General features: G+C 40.1%; 1 protein-coding gene across 33 annotated transcripts in view; it reads right to left on the bottom strand.

Annotated features, from left to right (window-relative positions):
- The window catches only part of LYPD6B (LY6/PLAUR domain containing 6B), a 170,125-nt gene that overhangs the window by 79,274 nt on the left and 78,347 nt on the right, over positions 1-12,504 (bottom strand). For 18 of the 33 annotated variants that reach the window (XM_070241854.1, XM_070241853.1, XM_070241842.1 and 15 more), the window contains one exon: positions 11,754-11,913. The exons of 11 other annotated variants lie outside the window; for them this stretch is intronic. The gene's annotated coding sequence lies outside the window, so the exon portion shown is untranslated. Of the gene's footprint in view, positions 1-491; positions 563-11,753; positions 11,914-12,504 lie in introns of all 33 variants that reach the window. 4 more of the 33 variants (XM_070241846.1, XM_070241848.1, XM_070241849.1 and 1 more) reach the window with 2 other exon arrangements.

The raw sequence follows: 12,504 nt of genomic DNA, 5'->3' as shown, positions 1-12,504 counted from the left end.
CCTCTTTCTCATCTTTTCTCACTTGATCCTGCCAGCACAACTAAGGGGGTTATTTAAACCCATTGGTAACTCACAGGAAAATAAAATAAGAGATTGCCGCTTATCTTCAGTGACCAGAACCACAAGATTAGGACGGAAAGCTATTTGAAGCACATTCATGTTGACAACATTAAGAAAGCTATAACATAAAAGCATATGAGATGAAATGAATCCAGGATCACAAATTAAGATCAACAACTACCTTTACGTGGAAACATTCTAAGGCACAGCTTGTGTCAGAAGTTCTTTCACAGAATGTCGATATGATTAGGCGAAGATACAGAAACCACAGTATTTAACCGATGTGCAAGCAGCATAATCCCTGAGATTAATGAAACTCCAGATCACAACTGTTTAATATATTTTTGCTAAGCAAGAGTAGCTCGTGTGGTGAGGATTTGTAGTTCAATCAAAATATCTTCACTACATCCACTTGTGAACATAATACTCACAACATCCATGTGATTAACAAAAGCAGCCTAGTCCAGGAGGGTTGCCAACGGCAGGCAGAAGTGTGGCATATCTAAACAAATGAACATGGAAAGGTATCATTATGACTGATGTTGTAGACATTTTGGATAAAAGGCTTTTAAAGTAAGTAGGAGGCTTTAGGCAGGGGACAAGTCTTAAAAAGGCCCTTAGGCTTGATAACCTTTCCCAAACCCCAACCAGGTACAAGAAAGACCCAGACAACATGCAGCATCCTCTTGTCCCCAGGTAGACAGATCTGGTGGGAGGTAGAAAGAGTGGATGCAAATTTACAACGGCGGAAGGAATAGGGAAGAAGAGTACAGTCGATGCTCCTCTCCCCATTCTCAAGAATCGCTTAATCCGGCCCTCCTAGAAATCAGTGGGACCAGACCTAACTTCCCTCTTTCAGAGGAGGAAACCATTGGTTTTTGAGCAAGCACCTTGAATTTTAGCTCTAAGGGTAAAAACAGAATTTGCCAGGTATCTACAATGGATGACTAACTTCTGTCCCTCCTTGATTAATCACTCCGTGGATGTTTGCCTAAATAAAGACTCATTATAGAACGGCTACAGGACATGAGCCAAACCACTCTGATGTCCAAATTAAAACACTTGACATCTCCCCCTTCTCCTCTGCTTCAAAGGCATTTAAAGCTTTTATCCTAGAACAACATGAACACAATACATCTGGAAATTTGCCATTTTGGTAGCGGGGGCTGGAGAACAGATCAACAGAGCGGCACAAACTATGTCCTCAGCAAGAGCCTCTTGGGTGGAACGAAGCTCCTGGCTGTGTCTTGGGCCAATCCAAAGCAGAGAAGGGCAAGCCTTCCCCAAGCTGTGGAGGGAGAAGAGCTGCTCTTTGGACCTCGTCCAAGAGGCCTCCCAAGGGCATACAGAGAAGAGGTGGATGCATCACTATTTGAGCACCAGACCAACAGTACTCACGCTTCTGGACCAAAGGTGAGGGTCCAGGATGGAATAGAAGCAGAAGTCTGGGGCAATAAGATGAAACAAAAACAAAAAGCCTCTTTCTTCACAAAAGGAAAAATGGTATCAAGAAGGACTGGGACCATGGCCAAAGAAAGAGTGAAACAACGTTGGGTTCAGCATGCCAGCCCTCGGTGTCGGGTACCTGTCTGTATTCTTCCTTCTTTCTCCTTCCCAGATGCCCCAGCCCTGTTCTCAGGGCCTGAGCAGATATCTATTCAACAGTCAATATTTATAGAGTTCCTATCTTATACCAGGCACTGAATTAGAAATGAAGAATGCACAGAAGAATTCTACTGCTCCTCTGCTCTGAAGTTACAAAGCCCCATCAAAAAAGCTGGATAGAGTCCACCATGAGTCTCGTCTATCTCATCATGAGCAACACCAGCTGTGGATGCTGCCAACATCACAGGAGAAGCCTTGTGACTCTATAAAGCACTTAGCACTTCCCACTCCTTCTTCAAAAGGTAACTTCCCCCACCTAGGAGATAGATAGACTTACTATTACATTCCCTTGGGGCTACATTCCCTTCACTGAAAGATTATCTCTAGCTAAAAACCAGGAGGAGGAAACTCATGAACCTTATTAGTCATTTATGACTCTGTATGAAAGTTAGTTGCATCCACCCCAAAGAGAAGATTTTCAGATAGAGAGTTTGAGGGTTGGCTGCCTAAAAGAAGTACAGAGTAGAAGTATACGCAGAGAGCAGCCCAGGCCTGGTACCTGTTCTAACTTCTTCAGGCCACACTCCCAAGAAACATCCTGCTTGCTGTATTTTGCATATTCTCAAGCGTAGAAAAGTCACTCATGCTCTAAGTAATTTCACATGCTAAAACTCTTCGATCTTTTTTCTTTTCTTATTAGGGTCTTAGAAGTCAGAGGAGATGGCTTTTTCAAGAACCTTCCTCAACATACAGATTTGGGTCATTCTTGCCTGGCATGTCCCCAGCAAATAACCAGCAGAGGACCTCCTTGTGTTTTTGAAGTACATCCCCTATATGCTGAGTTTTAGGAAGCAAGCAATGGACCCAAAAATCCTATATGCCCTTTCCTATGCACCCATTCAGCGCTGCATTTCAGACAATCAGGAATTATTCATCATTTTTAATCAGAAAAGAGATGAGATTCCCCAGGTGAGTTCTCTCTTCCTCTCATTTGTGAGTTAAGGCAGGTGGCCTACATAATTCTCACTAGATTTTCTTCTGGTACACAATCAAGGAGATTAGAACACCAGGCAAGATTAAAAATAGAGCAATCTCTCAAGAAAATAAAAGGTAGGTGATATGCTCTTCACTGGCGCGTCCTTAAGCATCTGAGCAATGAACAGATACATAACCTTCTATAACACATCCTGTTGCTATTTTGTTGATACAAACGGTTCTGTAATTGCCTTAAGAAATTCTTACATGTCTTGAAAGCTTATTTTTGAAAAGAGAAAATTTAGAAATATTTCACATTCAAAGACCCTCTTACCACTATTCATTGAGAACACTGAGTACTTTACACATTTTTTTTCAAAGGTCTACACAGACGAGGCAAAAACACTAAAGACTGCCTTGATTAAGACCAAATAAAATCCAGCTCATCTCCACTTTCCATCCTTGTGAGACTCTCTAGTGTAATTACAGCAGCTGCTCATCAGTAGAGTGAAGGGAGATGTGGTACCAATGATTAGAACCAGGACACGGAATCAATTTTCAGAAAATATCCCTGAAGTCCATGATTTGAATCTGTAACTTGAACCAAATAACTTGCTCTACTAATTAAGACTGGCCTATCAGGAGATTTCAAATGCTATCTGAAGGTACATCCCCAAATGCCATACCCAGATCTCTGTCAAGCCATCTGGAAAAATGCAATTCAATTCCAGACAAGCTTATCACGTGGTAGGTGTATAAAAAGAAAATGTATAAAAAGAAAAATAAGACAGAAACCTAATTTTCAAGAAGCAAATGATGGCACTATTATATCCAAGTGGAAAGAGCCACTTGAATAATGGATTATGTTTTTTCTTCTAAAGAAAGAAATTGGTTGAATGACATATGTCAGCTGAAAATATATCTTTTAATATAATTAAATACACAAATATGTGATCCAATTTTTTTCCTTAAAAAAACAGTCATTTGCCTGTGCAGTACTGTATTTTGAAGACACAATTCTGGCCAATGACCTCAGAGTAATCAGTAAAATAGACTGTACGGTAGTATGTGAAATGCTGGATGATGAGGGCACCATTATACCCCATAAACCAAAAGTAATTCCAGGCTCAGCCTACAGTCAAGCACAAGTTAGCTGTAACTGAGAGGAGATAAGGAACTAGGGCATCCTCTAATGAGATCAGTTGAATTTTCTGCTTCTAGCCCATATTCTGAGAGGTCCTCTTGCTACAATATAACGAGATCCTGGATAACTAGAATAAACAAACTTTATAATGCATTTCTGACCACCAAAAGAGTAGAGAAAATATTCCAAAGGCACGTATACACACATGCACAGAAAGACAGACAGACAGAAAGAAAGAGCGAGGGAGGGAAGGAGGGGGAAAGAAAGGGAGGGAAGAAAGAAAGAAAAAAATATAAGATAAAATCAAAAAGGTACATGTCAAGCACATACACAAGGCAGGGCTTGTATATGGGAGTAGATGCTCCTAAGACCTCTGGCATCAGAGGTGAAACTCTGGGTCCCTCCCATGGTGGGGTAGCGGAACCTGAGACGTGTGCAGTAAGTCAAGACCCTTGAAGGTTGTTAACATAGTCCTAGGCCAGTCCCATCCCCAGGCTCCAGGACACAAGAAATGCAAATCTTCTCTGGAGGAAAGCTCTCCATCTAAGCCCTTAACGTCACTATAAATTAAATTTAATCAAATAAGCTCTCAAAAAAATTCCTCAAAACACAAGAAAACAAAGCAACATGAATGAGTTGCCAAAAACAATAAAAAACAGAATTACACTCTCAATTAGCAAATATTTAGCATGCTCAGATATAGAATAATACTATATAGGAAATATTTCATATAACAAAATATGAAATAAATGAAGAAACAAAAAGAGGCTTTTAAAAAAATGACCAGAAAGATTTGAAAATTAGCCAAAGAGAATCTTTAGAAAGAACAACAACATAAAATCTTTGAAATTAAAAACTTGATGGATGGGTTAAACCACAGATTTACACAGATGAAGACAGAATCACTGAACTGATAAGAGTTCTGAAAAAAAGTAATCAGAATGCAGCAAAGACATAAAGAGAAAATATTAAAAAGATATTAAGAGGCATGGAGCATAGAATAAGAAGGTTGAACACAAGGACAATGGAAGTCTAGAAGGAGAGATGTGAGACTGGAGGGGGGTCAGATTCCAGACATAATGGCCTACGGCTTTCTAGAAATGATGAAAGACATCAATCCAAAGATGCAGAAAACATACTATATACCAAGCCAAATAAGTAAAAAGTATTCACATCTAGATATACTGAAGTGATACCGCAGAATACCCAAATGACAATACTATAAAAGCAGCCACAAAAGAGATCATCAATTAGACTGACAGCAGAATTCTCAACGGTGACAACTAAAGTCAGAAGACACAAATTATCTTCAAAGTGCTAGGAGAAAATAACTGTTAACCAGAACACCCAATGAAACTGTTTTTTAAGAATGAGAATGAAATAAATACATTTTCTTATAAACAAAAACAGAGAGTTTATTATCAAAGAATTTCACTAAAGATATGTCTAAAGGATGTACTTTAGGAAGAAGGAAAATGAACCCAGAGGAATATCTGACATGCAAGAAATGGTGAGCAGAGAAGTGGGTAAATATGCAGGTAATTTTATACGGATATTTTTAACTACCTCTGTAAAATAATGATAAAACTAAAGTATACCTAGTGGTGGTAAAAAAAGTCAGAACTAAAATATTAGACAGCAATAGAATACAACTCATGAGAGGGTGGTGAAAGCACTCCAAGGTGCTAGGTTGTTTGGAGACTGCGTAATGATACTAACTACCTTGGTTCACAATGGGGGAAAATGGCGGCACGGCCCTAATCGCCTGGACCACACAAGGGCTCACTTACTACTTCCTCTCCCACACTAGACCTGACTCTCCCCAGTTTGTGATCCAGGTTGGAAGAGTTGGGGGGCGGGGAGGAGTTACCATCTCTGATGAGAATGAGATTCCTGGGTGGGTTCTGTAACCCCTGGAGGCAGAGTGGCTTCCCTGAGAGAGGAGGAGCTCTGAGGAAAGAAAAGGCCTGGAGGAGGAGGAAAGGCAGTGTTTTGGCAGTCAAATTTTCAGCTGTGTCTAGAAAGTAACCTACTTATTGTGGCTTTGTTTGTGGAGAGCTTTGTTGGGGCTAGGCACTGTTTGACCTTAGCAAACATGCCTGGAGATGAGTGACTTGTAAAGTCACTGCATGGACTTGTAGGTGCGGATGTGTCTGAGTTCCTGGGTATCACCAATCGAGAGGTTTGGGGTGGCGGAGAAGAGGTGGCGGAGAAGAGGTGATGTGAAAGGTTTATATTCAACTGGGAAAGCCCAACATCCTCCTGGGATTTTTCTGTTAGATGCAGTCAGACCTCATCAACCCACATCAACTTTCTTCCCAGGAAAATAAAAGTCAGAGTGAAGACCTCCCTTCTTCACAGGTTTCCTAGCAACTTGGTTACTGAGTCTGGGTCTTCCTGAGTACTGGGGTTGGCCTCCAGGAAAATGACCCCAAGAAGCTTCCTGTGGCCATTTCTTCATCACTTTTCATGATGACTTGGACAATGAGGCTGGTATGGGGATAAGGAGGTGGGAAGAGGGATGGGGAAGAGCAGCACTGTAACCAGAATCTTAACTTGTGGAACGCAGGCTCCACTTTATACATAATCCTAAAGCAAACAGTAGAAGGGTCAATTGACAAGGGAGAAACTGCAGGACACATTTCAATGCCAGTTCCTAATTATTTATGAACTATCTATTTTTTGGATGATCTCTCCCACTGATGAACTCCATTAGAAAAACTGGTGAGCAGAGACAATAGTTAATAATTGCCCTGTTACTATAACTTTAGAAGCGTTAAAAATGATTCTACTCTAGAGTTGCTAAAAACAAATGGCGTTGCCTAGTTGAGAATACCAGACTACTCCAGCATGCACACCTGTTCATAGTATCATATGATCCCTCACTTACATAACATGTTTTATAACCCCTGCCTAAAGACCAGACCTGTGTATTTAATACCAAACACACCATTACCTGGTTTTCCCACATGCATATAATTGCCCTGAGTGTTGTTATAAATGATCTGCTCGGTGCACAGAGAAGACATTGCCCAATGGAAAAACTGTCACTGATGACAAGGCAGTTTCTCCCAGCCCCCAAAAGGACTATATATTGGGATCCCCCAAGAAGTGTTGCATTCAAAATCCACATTATTGGAGAGGCAGTGCAGTGAGGAATTAAAAGGAAGAGACATTCTTTAATATTTCCAACCAATGAAGCTAATACTTCAGAAAATCAGTCAGCAAACATTTATGAGATTTCACAATGCTACTTGGTCATGGTAGGAAGAGGAAGAACCACCCATGGATTCCATAGGAAAGAGTGCAAACTAGAAAAGCATGGGACAAAGGAGCCAGTGGGATCCTGTTGGCTAATATGATGAGTATTTCCTTAATGTGTTCTACTAAATCATCCAAAACTTCATGAATTCTTGGGGTGAAGATTCATAAAGTCTTTTTAGAGCTAAGAGACATTTAAAAAAAATTCCTTCCTTCCTTCTTCCTTCCCTCCTCCTTTCTTTCCTGCCTTAATCACTTCACAGAGACTGAGATTACCAGTCAAGTGTTCTTAACTCCACACAGTAATTGTCCAACTTGAATTATATACAGACTTTTTAAAAGAAATATGTTCCCACAAATCCCCCAGTGTTAACTTTATTGTTTTTAGTGTGTTCCTTAGAAAACAACCAATATGAAACCAGGTACAAAATTCTTAGATGTAGTGCCCTTAATCTATACAAAGCAGATGTATAAATAAACACAACCCAAACTATACAACCAATAGCATTCGAATTCATAACATTAATATAACATATAACAGATGATGTTCTGCTGAAACCACATTGCTGCCCCAGTGAGGATATAAATGGTACTGGTCACTGATTGTTCTAGCATGAGTCGTTTTGAGCTCGACAAGCATTTACTTCCATGTTCTATGTGATGACTGGATTCTCCCACCACTTCCTCTACTGGAAATACTGTGAAACCTTTCTTCATCAGCCTGCTCTGCAGGCATTTGGTCTTTAAATGTAAATAGTGCTTTGGCATCACATTAACTCTACCCCGATTTTTCTTAAAAATGCTCCACATTTTAACCGGTTCTACTTGACGCTAATTTGAACACAAACCTAAATGCAGGTGCAGACACTGAAATCATGCCACAGTGCTGTTATAAGACAGTTATCCAATGATCCAGAATACATCTAGATTAAATATTTATTGTCATCCAAATGAAAGCAACATTTTAAAACTCTTACAGAAGGCTCACAAACCCCCGAAGTCCACAAATGCTCAGAGGCCCTCAGCTCCCAGCGTGAGAAACTGCTCTGTGGAATGCTGTCTGTGACTAGGTTCTTACAGATAATTGCCCTTAGTGTGTCCTTGAAACTAGAAACATACTTGGATCAAAACCTTGAGGGTGAAGTAAGGAGCTGGAGGAGATGTGGAACAGCTTGCACATGGAATAAAATCAGAGCTGACATAGATAACTACAAAGACTGCCAAGGAGCAAATGGAGAGCCCAGCAGACATGTGACTTGTTCTCGTCAGTGCTGAGTGCTCTTTCTGAGTCCCCTGCTCTTGCATTGTGAACTAGTTTTCAGAACAAAGGAAATGCAAGATTTAAGGCCTTTCTCAGAGACTATATCGTCCAGAGAGCTGTGAAATATCATCCAAACTTGAGATTCTGCAAAATAGACCCTGTACTGCCATTGAAATAAACTTCCCATCATCACTGTGCTAGTTCTTTTTGCCATTTGCACCTCACCTCTACCAGCCTGAGATCCACTGTCTGCCCTGCTCTGTGCCCCACGAGGGGGACCCATGTAGGCCGCATCACCCAGGTTCCTGGGCCAGCTGACTTCGAGTTGGGTTTGGCCAATGGCGGCACTGGCAGGAGATTGGAGCGAGGAAGGAAAGGGAGGTTGGGGTGTTTCCTCCCACTCCCCACAGCTCAGTATCACTGGTGGAAGTTGCATCCCTCCACAGCCCCAGCCCCAGCGTGGGGCTCCCTCCATGGCAGCTCTAAGTGCTCACGAAACACTATTTCCTTCCCTGTCCCCTCAGTCCAGGGCTGGCCATGAGCATTCATGAAATGCTTCTTCCTTCTTTTGTCCCCTCAGTGCAGGGCTGGCCATGGCTCTCCAGCATTGTAATCCCTTGTTTGTTCTCACCCTGCACACACTTCTGTGGGCAGCCTTTCACTGAATTCTCTTCATTTGAACTAATGAGGTGAATTCTGTGTTCTGCTAGAACCATTTACTGATACAATCTTCAAATCTGATCAGGCATATCAGTGCTATAAGAACTCCTAGGTGCAGATCACACTCTCAAAAATTAATACAAAACAGAAGAAAAATCACTCACCATCTATCAGGAAGATAATCACATAAACCATAAAAGTGACCTTGACCCTCTAAGTCTACTCATGAAAAATTTAGCTTAAGAAAATCAAGTTTGGGAAAAAATATATATGTATATTCATGAAGAAGTTTATTACATTGTCATCAACAGCAGGGGAAATTCTGAAAACAATCTAGATGTCCAACAGTAAGGGAATAATTAAATTATGACATATAAACTTGATGGGCTATGATGCCAACATGAAATATTATTATTAAGACTTCATAGCAGCAAAAAAATTGTTGATAATAATAATGGTAAGTAGAATGGATATTTGAACAGATATTTTGAACATACATTCAAATTTTAATTAAGTAAAAATAAATATGCATGCACCTAAATGTTAGGTAAAATTTCACAAAAGTAAATCCAATGTTAGAGGACTCAGATTTTAAGTACTATCTATTTCTTTTCTAAAATATCCTTTAAAATAAAACAATGAGTATAATATCCAGAGACCTCATGGCTACCGCTAGTGATAGGAGTGGTGTATTCTTGGAGATGAAGGCTCCTCAAAGTATATCTTACCCTCCAATCGATAAGCAGCCTTAAGTAGGACATTTAACGGCAGTCTTCATTTCTCTCCTCTGCAGTAGGATGACTACTGACTCACTCACAAGAATGTAAAGTTAATGAAACCTAATCGGACTGAAAAATATTTTTTTGCTTTCATATGCCTGCCTCCCTGTATATACTGACTGTACACGCTGACTCTAGCTGGGACGCTTTAAAACGAAAGGATTTTCTGAGACAAATTTTGTGCTGCTGTGCTTGTGAGTTCTGTTTCAGAGACTGAGCACTTTCATTAGAAAGTGGTAAGATGAACATCGTCATTTGGGAGCCTTCATTGGAAGTTTTAAAATATGTTTCTTGCTCCTCCTTAAAGAGATCCTATCTAGCAGAGTGATAACAGATTGATCGTCATGACCTTCTTCACATTCTTCTAACTCCTTTTAAAATGAAATCACTGCTCTTGCTGCTGGTGTCTGTGGGCTGGGTGCCAAGGTGCAGTAATGAGGGCTACATACCATCCCCCACCCCAAGACCACCATCTCAGTTCATGGCTAATGTGTTAATACCACCAACAAACATGTTGAAAAAGAGGAAATTCAAGAGAAACATGCTTTCCCCATTCCCAAGTCCTATTTTCTTTAAACAGCGCTTGTCAGAAAGACAATGTCTTTGTCCTGAAGACAAATATGACACCATATCGACATTACAACAAAATGCTTTTATGGACATAAAGCTCTTTATGCTTTAATTTTAAACTGATGATTTGATATCTTCCTAAATTATACATTTTAGCAGTTTCCTAATCTAAAACATTTATCAGTCTAGAATATATATATTAACTTGAAATATTGCCATTCCTATTTCATAGCCGAGTGGATGATAATTTTCTTTAATTACACATTAACTCCAATGTATTACCTGGATAGGCAGTTATTGTTTTAACAGGATAAGGATTAATGGGCAGGTGTTCTGTGATAGTCTGACTGAAGAAGAAATAGAGGAATTATACATGATTCATTTTCTTATTTCTCTGAGCTGAATAATATTAATAACACTGCCACCTTACATTTATAAAGCACTTTTCATTTTAAGAGTGCTTTTGTATCTGGGATTACATTTTTCTGGATCTTTTACCTTTGACAGATCTTTCCAAATAACACACTCTACAGTTTTTTTGATGCCCAAACACTTCATGTGTGTATGTGTTTAAATCGATGGGATACAGTGAGAGGCAGTGGGACAACCATGGCCTTTGAAGATAGACAGACCTGGGTTCAAGTCTCAGCTCAACCACTTGCTGCATGACCTTGGACGAATTACTACGAGCATCAGTTTTGTCATATTTAAAATGAAGATAACACCACCTTCCATCAATGCCTATTGGATGGACTAAATAGGATACAACTTATGAAAAGAGTCTGTTACATATCTGGCACATAGCATGCACTCAATAATTAAAGTTATTGCTGTTATTTAACAGCGATTTTACTCTGTCTTAAACATTTTCTTGCCCCTGTCTGATTTATTTCCTTCAAAATATTTAGATTCAGACGAGCATGGAGGAAGTATAAAATCAAGAATAACAATGTTAGTCCCCGAAAGTGTACCAGAGGTACGACATAAGTGCGATCTCAGACACCTTCTGCCTGGAGGGCCTATTCGAGCAAATAGTCTACAAAAGCTGATCCATCTCTTTTCTACTTGAGTAGAGTGTAAGGTTAACAGTGCTTTGGATAAACCCCAGTCCTAATCAGTTGCATTCCTGACTATGGTCACCAGCCTCCATAGTGGCCCCTGAGGATCTCACCTCCCGGTTGTCACACTTTTAGTAGAGCTGTCTCCAAACCCCAACACACACACTGAAGGAGGGCTGGTCTATTATGCAACCAACGGAATTAGGTGGAAATGATGATGTGTGATTTCTGAGGCTAAGTCATAAAAGACATTGGAGTTTCTGCCTTGGTCTCTTGGATCACTTGCTCTGGGGAAAGCCAAGCATCGCATCATTCAAGCAATGACATGGGACACTCAAGCAGTCCCATGAAGAGGCCCACATGAAAAGAGACCGACTTACCAGCATCAGCTGCAAGCCATGTGAGTCACCTTAGATGTCAATCCTCCAGCCCCAGTCAAGCCTTCAGATGATGGCAGCCCTGGTCAACACCTGACTACAACCTCATGAGAAACCCTGATGCAGTATCGCCCAGCCAAGTCACTTCTGAGTTACTGAACCACTGAAACCAAGAGAGACAATAAATGATTATTGGTGTTTTAAGCACCTACGTTTTGGAGTGCTTTGTTACACAGCAATCGATTATTATTATAGTAACAGGGTAATTTGGCAAGAATATGGATTAGAACACCATGATCCTTTGCCATATAGCTAATAACCCAAAAAACATGCCCAAACAATTACAGATGAACAACATGGCCCTGCTGTGCAGAGGAAAGTGGCTTTAATGTAGAGACTGCTTTCATATTTTAGGCATCATCACATCTCATGTTAACTAATCCCCCAAATCCCACACTAACTCCAAAAGCCTTTAAAAAAAAGACGTATTTGATTACGTAAAAATGTAAAATACCTATATGTAAAACTATAAATAAAGTAAAAATCTAATGACAAATGAGGAAAATTATCAGCAATGTAGGATAGTCAGAGAGTTAATATTCTCTCTATAAAAGAGAATGTAAAAATCAATAAAAAGAAATCATTCAATAGTAGAACAGAGAGCAGATACGACTGAGAGACTCAAATAAAAGGGAAGAAGTGCAAAGACTGAGCTCTAGGCACTCCAGTATTTAGAGATCAGGAAGAAGAGGAT

The sequence above is a fragment of the Equus caballus genome, chromosome 18 (genome assembly GCF_041296265.1).
Source record: "Equus caballus isolate H_3958 breed thoroughbred chromosome 18, TB-T2T, whole genome shotgun sequence".
NCBI classification, from domain to species: domain Eukaryota; kingdom Metazoa; phylum Chordata; class Mammalia; order Perissodactyla; family Equidae; genus Equus; species Equus caballus.
This window is presented reverse-complemented; position numbering and strand designations above follow the sequence as displayed.